This window comes from Staurois parvus, unplaced genomic scaffold (assembly GCF_062004578.1).
Source record: "Staurois parvus isolate SC_StPar_1 unplaced genomic scaffold, SC_StPar_1.0 ptg000941l, whole genome shotgun sequence".
Lineage (NCBI taxonomy): Eukaryota > Metazoa > Chordata > Amphibia > Anura > Ranidae > Staurois > Staurois parvus.
The window spans coordinates 811,591-819,053 of record NW_028318737.1 but is presented as its reverse complement, the minus strand read 5'-3'; the positions used below and the strand labels follow the sequence as shown (position 1 = coordinate 819,053).

Below are 7,463 nucleotides of genomic sequence, written 5' to 3'. Positions count from 1 at the left end.
AGTCATATCCGTCCTCTTCCTCCATAGTCATGTCTGTCCTCTTCCTCCATAGTCACTGTGATGTCTTTTATCTCCAGCAGATGATGATACACACATGTTGATGATACGCATCAATATTTAGAAGGACACAAGGATCTCTACAAGGACGTCATGATGGACAATCAGCCGCCCCTCACATCACCGGGTAAGAGGAGACTTTATTGTAAAGGAGAGAGCAGTACGGAGGATCCACCTAGATCCCCCATCATCTGATAAACACATAGAAACAATGGATTCAGTCAGTGTGTGTGTTTCCTACAGATGGATCCAGTCATGGGAACCCACCAGAGAGATGTCCCCGTCCTCTGTATTCCCGGGATTCCACACAGGAAGGTCACACCATCCCTCACCATCATCAGGTAGATGATGACAATTATTGGTAGTTGTGATTTATACACAGCATGTTTGTTACAATGAATGTTTTATTATATCTTTCAGAGTGGAATCCTCGGGCATGATAATATTGATGGTAAAGAAGAGTATAAAGAGGAGGATGAGGAGTATGGAGTGATGGAGGAGTTTTCAGAAGGACACAAGGATATGATGGAGCCACCTAATACCAGGAACCCCCCAGAGAGATGTCCCCGTCCTCTGTATTCCCGGGATTCCACACAGGAAGGTCACACCATCCCACAGTATTGCAAGGTCAGTGGGATGGAGCATCTAGAACATGGACTGATGAAGACAATTTGTGGATTTTTTAATGTGAGTTTATAAATTACAGATGATATTTTCTCTCATTTCCTTGATTTAGAGTGGAGATCCAATCGATATAGAATTTGAGGTGAAAGCAGAAGAAGAAGAGGCGTATGTGAGGGATGATCAGCAGTCTATGGAGGAGGATGGAATAACGGGGACATTTATAGAGGAGGACACTCCTACAGAGATCAGCACAGGTGGGTCATGAACACTAAATCCATTCCTCCACCCATACTGCTCACTGATTGGTCCAGAGTAGGGCGGGGACTGGGTGATATCAGCCTGTAATCCCCTGGTCACTTTCCTGAGCTGTGTTCCCCGTCCTGTATTCCTGGATTTCTCTCGGATAATCTTCCTTCTCTGTGCTGCAGACACAATTTATGTCTCTAGACTGGATTTATGGAGGTTCTGGGGTTCAGCTGGCAGAAAAATGTTGATTTTTACTCTAAGCATTGCATAATGTAGGCACCCAGGACATGTGACTGGGGTCTCCTGCCTTGTGCCTGACTCTTCCAGGGGACCTTCTCTGTTATCTGCTGGCTGTGCCGGGTGGAGGGATATGTCTGTAGTGTCTCAGACCCAAGTCACTGAGTGCAGTCTCAGGAGATGGGAGGCAGCGGTGTGGGACCTACATAGTTACATAGTTAGTCTGGCTGAAAAAAGACATCCATCTAGTTGAACCATTAAAAATAAAAGTTATAATCCGACACCCACAGCTGATCCACCAGAAGGCAAAAACCCAGCAAAGCACGATAAAATCTCCCCCTGCAAGGGAAAAAATTCCTTCCTGACCCCCCGAGAGGCAATCAGATATTCCTTGGATCAACTTTCCCTATAAATGTTATATCCAGTTATATTCTGTGTATCCAAGAAAGAATCCAGGACTTTCCTACAGCAATCCCCCCTTATATATTATACATGGAGATCATATCCCCCCTTATGTATTATACATGGAGATCATATCCCCCCCTTATGTATTATACATGGAGATCATATCCCCCCCTTATGTATTATACATGGAGATCATATCCCCCCCTTATGTATTATACATGGAGATCATATCCCCCCTTATGTATTATACATGGAGATCATATCCCCCTTATGTATTATACATGGAGATCATATCCCCCTTATGTATTATACATGGAGATCATATCCCCCTTATGTATTATACATGGAGATCATATCCCCCCTTATGTATTATACATGGAGATCATATCCCCCTTATGTATTATACATGGAGATCATACCCCCCCTTATGTATTATACATGGAGATCATATCCCCCCTTATGTATTATACATGGTGATCATATCCCCCCTTATGTATTATACATGGAGATCATATCCCCCTTATGTATTATACATGGAGATCATATCCCCCCTTATGTATTATACATGGAGATCATATCCCCCCTTATGTATTATACATGGAGATCATATCCCCCCTTATGTATTATACATGGAGATCATATCCCCCCTTATGTATTATACATGGAGATCATATCCCCCCTTATGTATTATACATGGAGATCATATCCCCCCTTATGTATTATACATGGAGATCATATCCCCCCCTTATGTATTATACATGGAGATCATATCCCCCCTTAATCTCCTCTTCTCAGTAGAGAATACATTCAGTTCCTCTAATCTTTCCTCATAGCTGATCTCCTCCATGCCTCGTATCAGTTTGGTTGCCCTTCTCTGTACTTCCTCCAGTTCCCCAATGTTCTTTTTGTGAATTGGAGCCCAAAACTGAACTGCATATTCCAGATGAGGTATTAGTAATGATTTGTACCGGGAGGGGGGGTGATATCTCTCTCTGGAGTCTATACCTCTCCTAATACAAGAGAGGATTTTGCTCGCTTTAGAACCCGCAGCTTTGTATTGCTGCCATTGTTAAGCTTGTGATCTACTAGAACCTTCTCCACCATTGACCCCCCAGATCCTTCTTCTCCATTGGCCCCCCAGATCCTTCTCCATCATTGACCCCCCCAGATCCTTCTCCATCATTGACCCCCCCAGATTTTTCTCCACCATTGACCCCCCCAGATCCTTCTCCACCATTGTCCCCTTCAGATCCTTCTCCACCATTGTCCCCCCCCCCCAGTTGTACCCCCCTAGTATGTATGATGCATATTCTTAGCCCCCCCAAGTGCAGAACCTTACATTTATCACCATTAGCCCTCATTGGCCCCATAGCCCCCCAATTACACAGAGCATTGAGGTCGGCTTGTAAGTTGGAGACATCCTGTAAGGACGTTATTCCCCGGCACAGCTTGGTGTCATCTGCAAAGACTGGAATGGGGTTTATAATCTCACACCCCATATTGTTTATATATATATTAATAAGTAAGGGTCCCAACACTGAACCCTGGGGTACCCCACTAATAACACTGAACCTTGGGGTACCCCACTAATAACACTGACCCTTGGGGTACCCCACTAATAACACTGACCCTTGGGGTACCCCACTAATAACACTGAACCCTGGGGTACCCCACTAATAACACTGAACCTTGGGGTACCCCACTAATAACCCTTAACCTTGGGGTACCCCACTAATCACACTGAACCTTGGGGTACCGCACTAATAATGAACCTTGGGGTACCGCACTAATAATGAACCTTGGGGTACCACACTAATACTGAACCTTGGGGTACCCCACTAATAACAATGAACCCTGGGTTACCCCACTAATAACACTGAACTTTGGGGTCCCCCACTAAAACTGATCCTTGGGGTACACCACTAATAACTCTTAACCTTGAGGTACCCCACTAATAACACTGAACCTTGGGGTACCCCACTAATAACACTGAACCTTGAGGTACCAAACATATAACACTGAACCTTGGGGTACCCCACTAATAACACTGAACCTTGGGGTACCCCACTAATAACACTGAACCTTGGGGTACCCCACTAATAACACTAAGCCCTGGGGTACACCACTAATAACACAGAACCTTGGGGTACCCCACTAATAACACCGAACCTTGGGGTACCCCACTAATAACACTAAACCCTGGGGTACACCACTAATAACACTGATCCCTGGGGTACACCACTAATAACACTGAACCTTGGGGAACCCCACTAATAACACTGAACCTTGGGGTACCCCACTAATAACACCGAACCTTGGGGTACCCCACTAATAACACCGAACCTTGGGGTACCCCACTAATAACACTAAACCCTGGGGTACACCACTAATAACACTGATCCCTGGGGTACACCACTAATAACACTGAACCTTGGGGAACCCCACTAATAACACTGAACCTTGGGGTACCCCACTAATAACACAGAACCTTGGGGTACCCCACTAATAACACAGAACCTTGGGGTACCCCACTGATAACTATGAACCTTGGGGTACCCCACTAATAACACCGAACCTTGGGGTACCCCACTAATAACACTAAACCCTGGGGTACCCCACTAATAACACTGAACCCTGGGGTACCCCACTAATAACACTAAACCCTGGGGTACACCACTAATAACACTGATCCCTGGGGTACACCACTAACAACACTGAACCTTGGGGTACCCCACTAATAACACTAAACCCTGGGGTACCCCACTAATAACACTAAACCCTGGGGTACCCCACTAATAACACTGAACCTTGGGGTACCCCACTAATAGCACTGAAACTTAGGGTACACCACTAATAACACTGAACTTTTGGGTACACCACTAATAACACTGAACTTTGGGGTACACCACTGACACCCCCAGACCAATCAGAGTATGAATCATTAACCACTACTCTCTGAATACGATCTTTTATCCAGTTTTCTATCCATTTACATTCAGATTTTTCCAGCCCATGCACTATATACTCTATGTTGTACATTACATACTCCTGACCCCTGCACTATATACTCTATGTTGTACATTACATCCTCCTGACCCCTGCACTGTATACTCTATGTTGTACATTACATCCTCCTGACCCCTGCACTATATACTCTATGTTGTACATTACATACTCCTGACCCCTGCACTATATACTCTATGTTGTACATTACATACTCCTGACCCCTGCACTATATACTCTATGTTGTACATTACATACTCCTGACCCCTGCACTATATACTCTGTTGTACATTACATACTCCTGACCCCTGCACTATATACTCTATGTTGTACATTACACACTCCTGACCCCTGCACTATATACTCTGTTGTACATTACATCCTCCTGACCCCTGCACTATATACACTATATTGTACGTTACATCCTCCTGACCCCTGCACTATATACTCTATGTTGTACATTACATCCTCCTGACCCCTGCACTGTATACTCTATGTTGTACATTACATACTCCTGACCCCTGCACTATATACTCTATGTTGTACATTACATACTCCTGACCCCTGCACTATATACTCTATGTTGTACATTACATACTCCTGACCCCTGCACTATATACTCTATGTTGTACATTACATACTCCTGACCCCTGCACTATATACTCTATGTTGTACATTACATCCTCCTGACCCCTGCACTATATACTCTATGTTGTACAATACATACTCCTGACCCCTGCACTATATACTCTATGTTGTACATTACATACTCCTGACCCCTGCACTATATACTCTATGTTGTACATTACATACTCCTGACCCCTGCACTATATACTCTATGTTATACATTACATACTCCTGACCCCTGCACTATATACTCTATGTTGTACATTACATACTCCTGACCCCTGCACTATATACTCTATGTTGTACATTACATACTCCTGACCCCTGCACTATTTATGATTCACTATTTATGAATCATGTCCAAGATGGCGACGGAGCAACATGCCATCTGAGAGCTCCGTCGCCTCACTGCCTAATCCGTTGCCATCCGGGCGGCAACGGACACTACGAGGGCCCCGACACACCTGCGGCCCCTAGTTTTGGCCCCCTCCGAAAATCACGGCCTACTACAACCGGCGAAGCTGCAGCCTCGATTTATTCACGGGCCGACTTGCGGCACCGCCGCCGAATCGCGGCGCCGCCGCTCCGTCCCTCGGCTCCTGCCCTCTGACACACAGCGGGGTGGTCCTCCCCATGCGGCCCCTGAACCTCTCCACCGTCTCCAGGGCCACAGCAGCCTGACGCAAGGCGACAACAACCACCCCACCAAAGATCAGCCTAGCAGGACCACCAAGCTGACAGCAGCCCAGGACCACCCCAGGATACCTGCACGGCAGCACCACCAGAACGGGTAAGCTGCCACCGATCCCCACAGACCTGCCAGCCTCCGCAGGGCCCTCCTCACTAGCCATGTCCATCCCTGACCACCAGGAACCAGCTCAGGCCCACTGATAGCTGCTCCGCTGCCCAGCCCATACATCGGTTCCAGGCCCACCCCTGGACACCCTGCACCCAGCTACCACCCCTGGACACCCAGCTACCGGGCACCCAGCTACCGGGCACCCAGCTACCACCCCTGGACACTCAGCACCCAGCTACCGGGCACCCAGCTACCGGGCACCCAGCTACCACCCCTGGACACCCAGCTACCGGGCACCCAGCTACCACCCCTGGACACCCAGCACCCAGCTACCGGGCACCCAGCTATTACCTCTGGACACCCAACACCCGGACCACCCAGCGAATCGAGACGTCGCCCAGCGAATCTCCCGGACCCGGACCACCCAGCGAATCTCCAGTCACCGAGCCGCCAGCATCACCAGATGCCGTGCCTACCAACATCCCCAGACATCGCACCCTACGACCCCTCCACTCGCCGATCCACCGGACCCACTGAAGACCCCTCAGACGCCAGCATACTGCACCCACAGATTGCAGCCAGCTGCTACCCTTTACTCCCACTCTCCCCCTACAGAAGGACTCTAGTGGACTCCTCCACGGTGATACAGACTCTCCACATCACCTCGCCCTGACCCGTATCCCTTCACCTCCCCTGACCCGAACAGCACTGCACTCACCCCAGCATGCCACCTGCACTTCTCCTCCTCGTTTTCCTCTCCTCCATCCCAAAAATCACCTCCCTCTACCCGCCCCCCCCTAAAACAGCTCTACATTGACCCTTCACTTCTGCTCTCTCCCCACTACGGCACTCACCACCTCCTCCTGGTACTCCACTCCCCGGTCGACCCACGTGCCACCACTACCAGACCCACACGCTCCTGCACCTCCCATTCCCATGTCACCCTCCTCACCCTTCTCCTATCCGCTGGGGACATCTCCACGAAACCTGGCCCCTCACCACCTCTCCCCCCCTCCAGGAACCCCCCCTCCAGGGACCCCCCTGCTCCCACCAGCCGCCGCAACCCCCTCAACCTCATACCTGTGCACCTCCTCCCCGCATCCACCCCCCCCCTCGGTTGCACTTCTGAACGCCCGTTCGGTTTGCAACAAACTAACTGCCATCCATGACCTCTTTATCTCCCGCTCCCTCAACCTCCTAGCCATCACCGAAACCTGGGTACAGGCCACTGACACTACCTCCCCTGCGGCACTCTCCCATGGAGGTCTCATCTGGTCCCATTCACCAAGACTGAGCGGTCACAAAGGTGGTGGGGTCGGCCTGCTCCTATCACCGCTGAGCACCTTCCAGGTCCTCCCTAACCCCCCCTCCCTAACCTTCTCCTCCTTCGAGGCTCACTGCATCCGGCTCTTCTCCCCCACCCCCTAAGGATCGCAGTGATCTACAGGCCCCCCGGATCCATAGC

At 49.1% G+C, this 7,463-nt stretch overlaps 1 long non-coding RNA gene across 1 annotated transcript; it reads left to right on the top strand.

The window, feature by feature from the left end:
• Positions 1-305: 305 nt before the first annotated feature.
• On the top strand, positions 306-1,090 carry LOC149441850 (uncharacterized). Its single transcript, XR_016307283.1, has 3 exons — positions 306-398; positions 478-684; positions 794-1,090. It is a non-coding gene; the product is annotated as an uncharacterized LOC149441850 (long non-coding RNA).
• The last annotated feature ends 6,373 nt before the right edge of the window (positions 1,091-7,463 follow it).